The following is a 15,486-nucleotide window of genomic DNA, read 5'->3' as shown; positions in this document are numbered from 1 at the left end:
GCCAAGCGATGCCTCGATGGGGGTTTTGGATCGGACTTGATCATCGTTATCTTCCCCATGGCAGCGGAGACCGCCGGTACTTGATCGTATCCCGGCCACCGGGGCAAACAGGGCCACAGCAGCGGCGCACATTAGGAACAACCTGTTTCTGGGGGGCCCCAAGTTTTTTTCCGATTCCCTGTATTTGGGTTTGAGAGCTTCGCCTCTCTAGCTTCTTCCGCTGCTGGACTATTGCCAGACCATTTGCTTAAATATTCAAACATACCCATATGACCCCGCTTGTCCGTCGGCTCATGCGCGCACGGGAGAGGATATGATTTGTGAATTTAATTTTATTTGATTTGTGGCATGTTGTGGTCTTTTTATAGAGACCCCTTGCCTCGCTTGAAGTCTTTTGATCTGAACGCAAACAACGAACCTTCGGTGGGAAAAAAACCATGCTTTCTGGTCCGTTTCTCCGTGGTTTCGCTTCCTACGGAACGAAGTCCCAAACTGCAGCCCAGGTGCGATCGTGCAGGCTGGATCCATATCGATGCATTTGTCACCGACATAATTTGATCACGGACCCCGGCGATGTCACAATAATGGATCGGAACAAAACCATAAGTGCCATAAGTTTATCCTTTTTATCGCCGGGCCAGGCGAGTGGATGTTATCGGATCGAGGCTCCGAAACAGGTGTGTCGTTAGCGATGGGAACACGGCAGCAACAGAAGCATATGCGGTCGGAATGTCAAACAAAGGGTTCGGTGCTTCCACAAATCCACACCGGACAGAGCTAGACGAACGACCAAAAAAAACAGGGACTAATTGGTCGAAATCGGTACAATAAATTCGAGTCAGCCTTTTTGTCACCGAACATTAATGTTGAAAAATATTGGCATATGCTTTCGTTAGAATTAATTCTAAATTGGTTGCTGGCCCATTCTGTCCACCAGCTCGAGTGTATTTATGTTTCGAAACGATGTTGCTGTGACTTTTGATCTTGCATTTCGGAAGGGATTTTTCGGCGATCGTGAACTCGGCGGACGGTGACAATCTCTTAAGCAGGGATATATTAGACACACTGTCTCCATTCATGAATTATTCAACGAATTACCAATTCTGCCAAAATACACAAAACCGTAACCTCGTCCGATAGGGGGTTAACTTTTATGGTTTTTCAACTAAACTGTCAACGTATCACCCACCCAGCGCTGATGATGACAGCTGGGGGACTTGGGGCATTTTAATTCCCTACTTTTCCCTTTTCATTGATCATCAGTGACGACCGTTTCACACCACACAAACCATCGACCAAAGAGAGCCACCCAATCAAGGCAGCACCCCGGCCACCATTAATGCTAATGTCCGCGACCTGTCGCTCTCGCATCCGATTCATCGACCCTCCGGCCTCCGGTTTCCGGTCCGGCTCCGGTCCGGGTTTGACAAATGAAGCACTCCTTTTGACAGATCTTTAGCTTATTCAAACACTCAGCCACATTCAGTCGATTCATTTTCCACATTCCTCGGAAGGAGGATCCATTAATTTCCACCCCAACATTCCAACATCATCGTCAGCCAGTAGGGGAGGGTGCGCGAGCCGCGGGTAAGCAGCGTTTTGAAACAACAATCAGCATCTCCTCCATCACTCAAAAATCATTGTCGGCGGCGCCATTGCTCAGCCTGTCAAGCAGCAGCACATTTCATCAGTCCCTTCTTCAGTGCGCGGGCAGTGCACCTCAAGAAGACGGGCCCATCCCCCGGCGAGTTTGAATGGGGATTGTACACGAAAATGTGTTACGATAGAGCCGCGAGTCTCATTGTCCGTCACCCCGCCATCGGGTCGGTCGTAGGTGCAACACGGGGTGGAAAACATGAACCTGAACAATCGGCCCACTCGGCCCATTGCCAATGAAGCTGTCGGGTGTTGGTGTTGTTGTGGCACATCTTGGCGCTTCTTTTCAACACCCAGCAGGGCGACTTCGGAAAGCTCAATTATCTATCAGGGCGGAGATTAAGAAATGGTCCGCCGGAGCACGGTGTTCTATGTTGGGACACAGAAATGGCAACCACTATGGCATCACGACGGAGCCCAAAAACTATATTTCTCTGGCCATTTAATCTGGCTCCCGAAATGCATTGTGGGTTGCTTTTTACAATTCCGCAAGCTAGTTCCCACCAGCATGTGTAGATTATTGACCCAAGAAACGTGGTGAGCACGAAAAAAACGAAACACATTCACAGTGTGTCGCTTGTTATTGGTTTTTGACCCCAAGCGACGTCTTGTGCCCGTGTCGAATGATGGCTTCATCAGCCCGACCGACAGACTGCTCGATTCGATCGTTAATCCTTCTTAGAGGATCAACCGTCAGCTTTATCTTAATTCCGTGCATCGAACCCCGATCGACATCCTTCTCCGCGGGGCTTAAACACGAATTGGGAGTCCCCTTTCATAGCAATATTCTCTCTCGCTCAATAATGTTGTTTGCCGAAAGTCATTTTACGAGGCACTGCGGAACTACGCAATGCCACTAAATTCGCTAGATCCGTTCTCCTTTGCCCGCTTAACGGTTCTCACTTTGAGGGTGGGCCAATGGAGAGTATTGTCTTTGCCCGGACTATCTCGGACGATTTGCTCTAGGCCATTACAGCAGGGCCACCAGCCATCGGACGGCGATAAATATGTTATCGTACTTTACGATCCTAATCCGCACTAAGCCTAAGGTCCCGTTCGATCCGCGGTGCCCCGTGTGGCGTGAATGTTCGCTTAATTGCCTGTCCACCCGCCCCGGGCACTATATGCTATGCAGGAGCACCGGCAGAGCGATTCGATGGCCCCCGGCGGCCCATGAATCACTCTTTCGTTGCGCGTCTTTATTAATTTTTTTAATTTGATTGCCAAAAAGTTAATCCACAGCACGTTCTATGCCTTCCATTCTTTGTTCTACTCGAAGCCAGCACACGTCGGTGGCGATGCTGTTGATGATAGCCGCAGAATAGCTCTAATGGCGCAAAGAAATGTGTTTTTTTTATTTAGAGACAAATCATCAGATTACTTTATGAGCCTTGGCATCGTTCAGCTCGATTGGTTGTGCTCGTGTGCCACCAAAAAGGGGGGAAACAATAAAATGTGTGTTTTATGAATCGGTCTTCCAGAAGCTACTCAACACAATACGCAGCCTTTTTTTACTTTAATCCTTTTGTAAAGGATTATAGTATTATGAGCCCAAATGGACCATTTCAGTTCGTTCCGCAAGCTTTGTAAATTCCGAAACATTTTTGGAGCACTGATTACTAATGTCACTTGACTCCCACCAGCATTAGCGAGCTGTGTGAAAATTCCGATCAGCTCTCCGAACCGAAATGCTGCTTCATGCGGGGCCAAAAACGGGGTACCATTCGCGATCTGCGCGGTCTACTTTCCATTGCATCCATTGTTGTCACCGGCGCTCATTAACATGTGAGCCCGCCCGAAAGTGATTCAAACCGGGACAAATCTGCCAATTTGTCTTGGGAATCTGAGCGAAAAATCGCAGCCCTCACACTAGAGAACTGGAGCTCCACCAAATCAAACACACACGCTGCACACGGCTAATGCTGCATGTGTATTGCGCAGAATAGAAAACCGGTGAAACCGTACTAACCCTTGAATGAATGAGCATGAAACATGGGTTCGGTGCTGTCGGTGATTCTGAAACATACAACCCATCGGGTTGTGGGGTCGGCAGCGGCACCGGCTCACTACGAATGCTTTGCGCCACACTGTACCGCGGCCAGCGCAATACATTGCGCTCACACAGCTGACGAAAGCAGAATTCATTGCCGCAGTGGCCGCGGCGCGCGAACCGCGGTTTGGGTTGTTCTTTAAACTATGCGCGGTCCACCGAAAACCCCACCCGAAGCTTGCCTTCTCTTTCTGGCCACCCCACCCGAAGGACGCCAATGCAATTGTCTTCATGTTAAATAGTCGGGCCTTTTTCGCCCGGGCCACAGGGTGATGAATTTGGCGGTTGTGCCGCGGCATTGTTTTTCATTTTCTGTATTTTTTTTCACCCTCCAAAGTGTGTTTCATTTTTGCTGTTGTTTCAACGTGGTGTTGTTTTTTTGCTGCTGGCTAGTTTCTAAGGTTAATGCTGGGTTTGTGGGTTTTGCGAATGGACGATCGCGCCGTAGTCGCAGCTCCCATGACCGAAGCATCGCGCTCTAATGGAGCATATTACAACCGAACGGTAACTGTCACCGGTGGAGGCCATTGCCCAAATTATAATTGTAGCGTTTTATTTGCAAAATACCCCAAGAGAGCGGGCGTATGCTGGACATACCGGCCGGCTGAGCCGCAACGAAAGTGGGAAAAAAGACTCAAGAAGTCGTATCGTGGTTTTGTGGTCAGCGGTGAGCAACAGAATGTTGCGGCAAACGCTTTGCAGCAACCAGATAAACACCAATCGGTCCACGAAATGGACCGCAACAAATCAGGGTTTTATGCTTCTTTGGTTATGAGACGGGCCTGGCAATTTTGCAAACGTCGATCGTACCACCTGCACCAGTAATTGTTTCAAATGTTGACAAACTTGGCTTGCCAATTATTCGGATGCCTTAGCGTGTCTGCCAGCAGGTGAGTTCAGATTCATAGACAAATGTTGGCCATTCGTTTTTAATTTCGTGTCATTTGTTTATCATTACCTAATAGCGCGGTACGTTCAATCAGGACGCCTTTCTTGGCTCGGAATTTTTTGAGGTTGAAGCGCGGATTCGTACGTGTATCGGTACAAGGCGTCGCACAGGCAGACCGATCAGTCAGTCAGCCGCCCGTGGGGATAAACCGAAACTGCAATCGGCGCACACGGAGAAACGTTCATCCTCACCACTTGACCTATTGCGCGAATCTTTCGGCGCGCGCGTCGCAAGTGTGCCTTGAGGCCGAGGCCAAAAGTCGCACGGATCCTCTCCATTTCACGCCTCTGGAAACATCAAAAGAACATAAAACCTGGGTGCAATCGATTTTTTGCACCCATCCTTCGGCAGTAGCCTCATCGATGGCCTGGCGGCGGTGTGACTGCCACCAAAGATGAAGTGGTTAACATTACGCCGTAAAATTCGCTAGCCGAAAAGGCCAGACAGCGACCCGTCTCCTAAGATTATTCGGCAACCCCACCGGGAACGCAGAGGACTCTCCGTACCGATCTTCACGTGAAGAATGCCTTGCGAAACCAAATAAACAAATGAATTTGCCGGGGGCCGGGCCGTCAGAATCGTTTGCCCAAAAATTGAAAACCAAACAAGAATGGACGAATCCACCGTTCTCAGGGGCCTCTTCGTCGGGGTTCTCGAAAGGTGAACGATGCGTTCGCGCGAAATCTGATGAGCAGCCTTCCTGGCTTCAGGAAGCATCTTCCTGGTTCGCCAAAAACGCCATTCGTCAAAAGTCTGTTGACTCCCGCCTCGCGAAAAATCGCGTAGAGCCGCCACGCGCGCGAAGGAGTTGCAAAGCAATTTGGGTAGGATAAAAAAAACTGGCCAGCAAGCCTAGCGGCAGTGGGAAAGGTTAGCAAAGTTCACACAAAATCGACACGCACACATCACTCAAGCTAGGTGCGAATTTGAATGTGTGTGCAGAAAAAAAACGACTCCGCTGAACGGCCGGAGCGAAACTAAAAGGCGCCTTCAATAAAGTTGCCAGCTCAGGCGGATCGAGGAGTTGTCGCACCCTAGGTAATTCTGGCACGCCAAGCCTAGGCGGTGTGCGGCCAAGTCTGCGAAATGCCACAAGAGCGCAACATAAGCGCGCCCGGCTCGGCAGACTCCATAAACCACACCTTTAATTTGAAAACTCGTTAACTTAAGCCACAGCCAGCGTCTGATCGGCGGGTTTCATAGATATAGAGTGAGAAAGAGAGAGAGAATCATAGTCTGTCTTCTCCATCGGATCACAGCTTGCGGCCTTTGGCGGTCTCGGTGGGTATGTAAATATCCCAATATGATTACATTTTATAGACTACTCGGCATCTAAATAACCCTAGCGGGACTGCCGAATCCCGCCGTGGTGTCAGAGAAAAGCTCAATTCAGATGGACAACGACACCGGGTAAATTTTTGACAATTTTGTAATATTTTAAGGCTGATTACAAAATTGCTTAAATTATCACATTAGGATCGAACACACTTCGATTGCTATTCCCTATCGTGCATTGCTCGCTTAAACCAACAATCGATCCTACTAATGTTCCATCAATCTTCATTTGAACAACCCATTGTAACCTATTACAATGAACAGTTCCTTCTTCGATTGGCTGTAAAACGGTTTGTTTTTAATTTTTGTTGTGTCTTCTCGGCACGCGACGCCACCTGCATTATTAAATGCATTCGAATGCAGTTTGATTGACTTAAAATTGCCTCACTGCTCGCTGCAGTAAACTTGCCGCTGCAAACCCACACATCGATCGAGAGTCGAGGGCATCACGAAACAAAACAAACGTTGAACAATACCCATCGATCGACTGAACAGTTGCACAAAACGGCCGAGCGGAAAAATGCACTTTACTGCACCGTGATTTGCGACGGACCAAAGTATACGCCGGTCACGCAAAAACGGTCGCGACTTGGCGCGTGACTTTTGAAGAAATTCCAGGAGTGGCTCCACTAACCAAACTATTGTAACTATTTTACAGATTTCCGTGTTTACACAATCCGTGAAAATTTTATGTATAAACAATGCGAAACATTTACATTTTAAAGAACCACAACTTTTAAGGATCACTGAAGTAGAAGACGCTCCAAAGGTCGCAGTAGATGGCACCCTGTGCCTGGCACCGTGGCCAAGACCCGTGCTTTCGTAGAAGGGCAACACGGCCACGAGCTACGTTGCCGGCGTTGATCGTCGGCAATTCCAAGCCGAAACCGTGAGTTTCGCGCACAGTTTTGGATTTCATTCACGCTCGATCGATCCGCGATCGATCGATCGAACGTACTTCGGTGTGTGCAATTGAATCACGATTTTCCTCCGACTTTCCATCTCTTTCTCGCGAAAGAAACGGAAACATTGGGCCACTCGCCCGTTAGTTTGCGGCCGGCCGGGGGACCACTCGGAAGATGGATTACAAACACTACCAAACCGTGAATCATCGTCGTCGCCGCCAGTGATCTTCCTCATCAAATAGTGGATGCCCTCTCTCCCCGCGGGGAGCAGTCCCGTGATGGGCGAGGGATGGCATGGGCCAAAGGTAGAAAGTTTAATTGGCCATTGGCCAGCCCGCGTTGGTCCGGCGCAGTTTAGGAGTCGGGCAACGCGAAACACTACACGCAACTCCGATCGCCGCTTGATTGCATGGCCGTTGTTTTCTTACACTCTCACTACCTACACTACCAGGGCCACCACCAGGGCGGTGTACTGCCACCCGAGTGCGACCCCCCTGCTGTGGACGGCAAGTTGAAGATGAAATGGAAAAACCAGCTTTTCCGTTCCATCGTTGGACAAATGGAAAACTAATTTTCCGCTCACGCTGGAGCGATTTGAACGGTGCAACAAATTACGAGCAAGCGCAAATGTTTGTCCCCTGGCCACCCAAGGCCACCTGGCCCTTCGTTTCCCTTGGGCCAGTAGGAAAATCCGAACTTCGGAGTCGTGCGCCCTCGTATTACACGAACGTCGTCTCTTCGTCGCCGGATCGACGCCGGATTCGCCCTTATCGATTCAACTCTGCGCCGGATCTCAAGTAACGGATTTACCTTGCCGTGAGATGACGTCAGCTGGCGGGAGGAGTCGTTGCGGCAACCCGAAAATAGGCCTATCCATGCTGTGGTCTGCGGTTGAGGATACTTTCATTTTCACTTTACGCGAGCCCCCATCATACGTCGGGCGGAGGCTTTTCGGGAGGAGGTGTTTGGGCTAAGTACGTTCCGGCCAAGGAATGGAACGTGTTTTTTCGGGGCGAGCGATAGTCGGCGCACGACTTCCCACAGCTGGGAAGTCGGTGCGTTTTCTTCCCGTCGACTTTTTGACGCAGCCAGTCGGCGATCGTCCAACGGTCCACACGCCACGAGCGACGTTTTCTTGATTTCAATGTTTCGCGAGCTTTTCTTTCTTTCTCTCCTCTGTCTGAAGGCTGGTTGTGGAGGCTTAAAAAAGAAGAGGCTGTATTTTGCAATCAACGTCGCACCCACCACCGTCGTCACTAATACACCGAGAAACCAGCCCAGCCTGCCAACGTGAGGCGCGCCACGAGCCGCAGGCCAAGCCTCTCTGACGTCTGACATTTTTCTCAACACGCGGAGATCGCGGATCGCGAAAGGTTGGTCCGCGGGTTTCTTTCGGAGCGGGTTGCTACGCGCGGTCATCCGACGAACCGGTCCCGATGGTGCCGGCGCTACGACGGATGAGAGTAGTCCTCACAGTATCGCCCCGAATAAAAAACGGCAACACTTTCACGGTCGAGTACCACCGATTTGGGTCCCGAACAGTACCACCTACACTGAATCAAAATCAATCCAATTGCCCAAAAGTGCAGCCAAGTGCTGGCGCGAAGCACGTGAGCTCCAAAACCGACAGAACTGTCCGCAGAACCGATTCCCAGTTCCATTGCGGTCCCCGATTCTCGACCCGACCTGGCACCGTTTGCATAAAATTAGCGCAACAACCTGAAGAGCCTCCCCAGAAGGCCAAAAAAATCGCTTCATTTTCTATCCCCCTGGTTTGCATTTTATCTGTCCACTTAGTCGGTTGGTGAGAGGTCTGCCTGTGTGTGATCTCGTTTTGAGGATCACAACGTACACATACGCAGCAGGCCGTCGTTCCGATAACCGGTCAGAACGGGTGATATCAACAATACCGGAACGAAAATCCGATCCCACGGTTATCGGGTAGAGAAAACGCGGAGGCAAGAGCCGGTCGAGTGGTGCGTTTCGTTTTCTTGACAAATCCTTCCATAAAAAACACTTTTCTTCTTTGCCATTTTATTCCTTAGCTCTACCAACACGGTTCAAAACACGTTGTCTGATTGACCGCTTTTACGGCACATTCGTTTGTGGAAACAATAACTTCTGACTATCTTTAAATGATGTCCACAGCAAAGCTACAAATTCTTGTGCGAAATTACGAAGGAATGCTCCCTTTGCTGGGCTTTGAACGGGTCTATAAATTAACTATCAAAGCACTTCCATTATCTAAACGGTGTTCAGAACTGCTAACTCCGTAGTTTGTGTTCCGCCACTAAGCCCCGTTTTTGTTGTGGAGAAAAGCTTTCAAAAAGTAATCCGTTTTTACCGTTTTTTTTGTTGCTTACCACCAAAGCAAGGCCACTGGCAACAAGAAACCGCCCGATTTTGATTAACCTCGGCCCGGCCTGTTGGTGGTGATCCAGAAACTCCGGTCCCTCCGTCAGCCATTTCAATCTCCGCTAGATCCCGGGCTGATCGATAACAAATGATTTATGCCCGTTAAGCCGCTGCAGAGCATGATCGTGCACCGGGGCCGAAGAAGTTGGAAAATGTCTTGTAACTCCAGACACGGCCAGACAGGAACGAAAGCGAAATGGTCTTACAACGGACGGGACCCATTAAGGGTGTTAATCCGGACCGAAAGATGGATTACATCGCGTGCCGCGCTCGAGAGAATGCGCTCCCGGTGCACGAAGTGTAAGGTGTGTTTCGGAAATTAGTTTAATCGTTCGAGAGATTAATGTATTCGGAGCGTTTAACGTGGACGAAAAACATGCACAAATTGGGAGGAATTTTAAAAGGATTGTAACATGGGACATTGGTTTTAATGGACTTCATAACCAGTTTGAGAAAGTTTGAGAAAAAATGGCCCTCCCCAAGGGGTTTCATAAAATTATGAATTTAAATTCTTTGTCATCGAACACGCTTTTTCGCTCCGCCTGATATTTGAAGCTTAAAAGTTTTTGTTTCACATATTTTACGATGCACACATCAGTTGTTATTCAAATTTTTGCCACACATAAACCTTCGGTGACCATAGTTAGTGGCTTCCTTTACGGTGCAAGGCGCACGGGACTTTCATCATAGGGGGGCCAGAAAAAACGGCATCTTGATGACCGTTTTTCTCTCTCCGAGCCCCTGTCCGGCGTGTCGTGTCTCACACGTCATCATCATCACCACATTTCTGATTTTAGGTAACCACCACCAGTGCAACCAACGGCGGCGACTCCGATGTTACTCAACCAGCCGCGATCGGCAGGCGACCTCCGTCACCGAGTAGCCGGCGCTTGGCGCTCGAAATTCAAGTTTACGAACTTTCACCTTGTTACTTAAGAGGGGCCTTCCTTGGGGTCTCCTCCTGCGAGAGCCGCACGGATTTCATAATATTTCTCGATTTAATTAAATCATAACCGCCGCCTCAGAACGCAGCCTTGCGCGGAGCGAGCGAACGAACGGAGTTGGTTTTACTAAATTGCCCCGTCCGCAGGGGCATGCCTTTCCGGTCGTTTAATGAGTAATTAAAATTTAGTTACATTTAGTGCGGTTATACCTTTGTCTGCCGCTAAAAATTCGCACAGCTTTAAACTCTCTATTTAGCGATGAAGTAACCGGCAAAACTGCGATGAGGCCAATTCGTCTCGAACCACTTTGCGCGTGATTTATGTCCAAAGATGGAACACTCGCGCGGTAATCGCTACAAACCGACAAACCCCACTGCCCAAGGAAGGCTTAAGCCAACAACGCCCCGCAAACCGTTGCAGTTCGGCTCAAGAGAAGGAAAAAACCTCAATCATCATCATCGCCATCGGGGAGCATCGTATTGAAAACAACTTTCACTCTCAATAACGCCGACGATTGCTGCGCTCTGTGATCGCCGGACGTTCCCTTCTGAGGAGTCTAAAAGAGGCGTTGTTCATAGAAAGAGGATTGGTTTTTTTGGTCGAGAGTTCTCACGTCTTTGATCTACCCGATAAGATTAACAAAACAAAAAATGAGGCAGAAATTTTGCCTCGTCATCAAATTGTCCGATCGTTTTAACGCTCGATCAAATTTAATGCCTCGATCAGCAGTGTCGCGAACGGTCAATCAAGTGGAAGGGTCAGGTAACAACAAGATGCAAACTTACGTTTATATACGGGGTGCTAAATGCTCAATAAACTACACATCGGCGATGTTCAGCACACCGAACGCCGGGATAGGGATTCACACGAAGGAGCAGCAAATCACTCGTCCCAAGGCGCTAAACTCACCGCGATCTTACTGCGGGAGACACTATCTTCATCGGCGGGGACACATACATATGACACTCACGCACACAACACTCAAATCGACGAAAACGTTGGCAATATTTTTGGAGCAACCCCGAACGTTTTACTTCCTTTTTTCCAAACGTGATGGTCACAGCATCAAACTGCCAAAACGGTGGCCGGTGGTTGGCTTTTCTTTCTCTTTTCTCACTCACACTGAAATCTGCCTAGCGGCACTTCTGGCTCTAGGATGCGGGAGTCCTCTCCGACGCCGCACTGCGCACTGTCGAGCCCCGTTCTCGAATTGATAGGTTCGTCGCTTGGCTGGCGATCGAGCTCTCTTGTTGTTTTATCTCAACTTATTGCCACCTTGATTGGCAAAAGTGGGCGCGTTCACGGTGTATTGTCTTAGTGTGGAACACATTTATCGCACTTCTGTTCGTAGCTTTCGGTTTTCTAATATTGTGTTTATCTTTCCGCCAGCGTACTGGACGACATTTCTTCAGAGTTTCTTACGAAGGCAATCGAAATTTTGCATCATCGTGTACGGCACACGCTGTTAGCCTCTGACCGGAACCACGCACGAACACGCACCGCACGTCGTCGCACCTACCGCCAAGTGCCGGTTCCACTCCTCCGGGATCCTCCTCGTGCCGCGCTAGGCGCCTGTCTTCGCCGTTCGGTCGTTGCTTCGATCAGGGAGCGCTGTTAAATTACATAAAACCACAGTCATGATTTAGTCGCTCTAATGGAACTTAGGAGTCCGAGATTTTCTTATTTCTCTGCCTCTTTGGCTTCCTAAACTATAGCTAGGAAGTCATCCTAGGTTGATGGAAACAATTTTTCAAATAATGTTCTTTATATTCCCAATTTTTCCCAAACTCAAAGCAACTACTCTTGTTTGTTTCGGGCGTTACTTAGGCGTGCATGCACCACCAGAGGCCAAGCATTAACGCGTGCGATACTCCATTCCCTCGGTAGATGTTCGCTGACCGCCATCTTCAGTGTGAACGGAGTGCACTATGCGCTCGTTGAAACTGCAACGAGGGTAAAATTAGGCACCCAACACGGCCACACGCGAAGAATGGCTTCCCCTTGGCCGGAGCCCACTAATTTCATTTCATTAAATAATTTCAATTACTTCTTCTGCTTCGTCGGCCTCGGCCGTGTAGCCACCACGGACGCCTCGGAGCGGATCGATCGTCCGTCCGGTTCAACATCTTACTCGGTTACTTGCACTTTTTATTGACTCCCTGTGCTGTGCGTCTTACTTTCGTACTCTACGAATTCCTTCAGTCCATTGCTACGGGAGTTTCCTAGCCTATACTGTTGCGTGTGGCACTCTTCCTCTCGCTTTTTTTTCTTTCTCCATTTCGCTCTATCTCCGCCGTGTACTCTAAAGTGAATACACTTTTTTCACTTTCGTTCGTGTGCATCCTCCGCGTGACGTTGTGTGCGTCGGCCGTGCTCCGTGCTGAGGAAAATAAAGCTCTCCTCTCCGATGCGATGCGGCACCGGAGGGTGAAACTGTGGCCATTTTGTTTGCTTTTCATTTCATTCGTGCTTGTTTTTACTTCCACAAAACAGTGCATAATGTTGGAAAAACAACCAAACTGTGCAGCGTTGAATATTGGCAAAATAGCCATCGGAGAGGCGTAGTCCGACCAAAAAACACAAACCGTAGGCCATAGATTGCCAGCAATTTATTGACTGACCAGCAATCAGCTGGCCGCTGCCGGGAGCTAACGGATTTCGAGCCAAGTTCAACTTCCGCAATTACTTCAAGCAGTTTTGCCAATCCCGTGCCTTTGCGTTTATGACGATGCTTGAGTTGCATAAACAGTGGATGATGGATTGGTAAACAAAGCCACTGACTTTGGTTAGTCGAGTATTTAATCGATTTGTTGATTAGTGTTTGGTGAGAATCCCCTTATATTATGTTCGTTTCACTTTCGTTTCGAGTTTTTCGAAGGAGAAAATGAAACTGGGGCGCCAAGAAATCGACCGTAGCACTTTGCTACTTAAATTTGCAGGAAAAACAAAACCGGCCTCCGCCACGCACACGCACAATAAAAGTGAAATAAAGAAAAACAATCGAATGCACACGCTCACCGTTACAGCGTTTCGAATCGATCAAAGGAAAATCCGAAACGAAAAACCCCCGGTGTGTGACTGTTGTGCCTCCACACTGGCAGAAGTTTCGGGAAAACGTCGAAACATAACAAACCAAGCGGGTGATTGTATTTGCCATTCGGTAGGATTCGTTGTCGATGATGCTGACTTTCAGTGGTTTGACTTCATTAAAAGGCGTTCAATTGCATCGCAAGTAGTAAAGTGAAAAATTCCAGTTCCCATTCGAAATTATTTCGAACGGGGTCCCAACACGATCAGAACATTTTCGAACCAGGCAACAATGGTTGTGTGCCAAAAATTGATGAACCCTCTAAGAGTGTCCCTTGTTCTGCACGCACTATGTTTTTCGTCGAAGAATGTCCCTTCGCAATCGAATCACACTTTGGCATCACTCACGATCCGACACTCAGAACAGCAGCTCAGCAGCGATTTCAGAACGGAACGGTTCGCGCGAGCCAAACGACACGACGGCTAAACGTAAACTGATCCGCAAAGATCTGCCAGAAAGCTCGTGCCTTCGAAGTTCGACGCCGTACTGACCGCGCGGCCCGAATGAGTTAACGCAAACGAAAGAGACAGGTGCCGGTAGGGTGCAGGAAAGAGGTGCCCGACTCGAGAAGGCCACCGCGCGATTACACCCGCAGCAGTGGCAGTGAGAAAAGGCGGGCGAGCAGGCGATCGAGTGAGTGAGAGGGAGCAGACCGAGCGAGAAGCTGAGAGGCGATCCTCCAAGCTGATCACGATGCTGGGCTACTAAAGCTCTCCAAAGCTCTCGGTAGTGAGTATCGCTCACTCTCTCTCTCGCCCGCCATATAGGCTCTCATCTCAGCTGGGTGAGGGTGACTACTAAGCTGCGGGTAGCGTGTGTCGTAAATACTTAGCTCCCACTATGGCGAGCATACACTCCTTGCCACGGTGAGTACAACTCGTTCATCACAAGGAAGCGATCACTGCACACACGATCACACCCCGGACGGCTCACGCTCACTAATGCCTACCCTGCTCACTTATTCGTTGTTTGCGCCTTTCAGTGCTTTCTCGTGTGGCCACTGGCCAGTTTAGTGTTGGTGAGCCAGCAGAAACAATAAGAAACCAAAGCAAACAACACGCATACACACAGAGACACACATGCGAGGTTCACTAATATTCTCATCGGAACGGGTTTTTGGGGTTTCGTAAGGTCTGCGCCGCCTTTGTGCAGTTAAAGGATACGCTTACGTGCGTTTCACGTTCCTTTTCCCCTTCGCGGCACGCACGCCATGAAGGGGATTTTGGTTTTTGGTTTCGGGTCTGTCGTCTTCGGAGCCGCGTCAGTGGATCAAGACGATCAGACCTTAACCTTGTTCGAGGGTTTCTTTACGTGATGTTTACACTACGTCCACTTACGCGACAATTGCAACGAAAAACGGCGGAAGACAAACGAAAACGACCACGACGGCGGCGACGGCGACGACGACGACGAGTACACCTGGTGCGTGTCCACTCGGAGACTGTCCACTCGGTTGGCCATCGGGTTTGGCACCCGTTTCGGTCGCGGCTGGCAGTCTGGCGAGAGCTTTTGCCCCAGGGTCTCTCTCTCTCTCTCTCTTATAGCTTGAGTGGTCGGAGTGGCCGGAGTCGATTTGGGGCTTAAGCAAGTGGCCTCCAGTTTATTGGGAAAATGTATATACTCCACTGACTGCGAAAGCTTCCAATGATCGGTTCAATTTCGGCCATACTGGCGAGGGTGGCGAATGAGTGAGAGCGAAAGCCACCAGTCCTCGAGTAAGAAAGAGAGAGTGAGAGGGAGAGAAAGAAACGCGAGCGAGAGTAGTGTACCGCGCAATCGAAGTGGAGCTCGCCGAAGTGATCGCGGCGATCGCCCCGTTGAAAGAGAGTGAGAGTGAGTAAAATCTTAACCGACCCGTGGGAGTGAGTGAGAGCGACATAACTGAAGGACAGAGATGGCAGGCTCAGAAAAACGCGGAAAAAAGCGGTCGCCCGCTAGACGCGATCAAGACGTGGGCCGACGTTGCGTGGAAGGAAGGAAGCGGACTGCCAAGAAACAATCGAGCGAGCGACACACTGCCAAACAACCTAGCCGTGTGTGCTCCTGGTTGTGTGTGTATGTGTGGCCTCAGCGTCGAGCGGTCCGGTATTACGACAGCGCGACAACGCGTGTAGTTTTTACTTTTTTTTCCCCGAGTCGTCTGT

The 15,486-nt window shown here is 49.5% G+C and overlaps 1 protein-coding gene across 1 annotated transcript in view; it reads right to left on the bottom strand.

Annotated features, from left to right (window-relative positions):
* Nucleotides 1-11,133, bottom strand: part of LOC131205496 (A disintegrin and metalloproteinase with thrombospondin motifs like) — a 75,989-nt gene extending 64,856 nt beyond the window's left edge. The window contains exon 1 of the mRNA XM_058197617.1: nt 11,040-11,133. The gene's annotated coding sequence lies outside the window, so the exon portion shown is untranslated. The remainder of the gene's footprint in view (nt 1-11,039) is intronic.
* Between the last annotated feature and the right edge of the window lie 4,353 nt (nt 11,134-15,486).

This window comes from Anopheles bellator, chromosome 1, assembly GCF_943735745.2.
Source record: "Anopheles bellator chromosome 1, idAnoBellAS_SP24_06.2, whole genome shotgun sequence".
In the NCBI taxonomy this organism is placed as follows: Eukaryota; Metazoa; Arthropoda; class Insecta; order Diptera; family Culicidae; genus Anopheles; species Anopheles bellator.
Note: the sequence above shows the minus strand (reverse complement) of the source record. Positions and strands in the feature narration are given on the sequence as shown.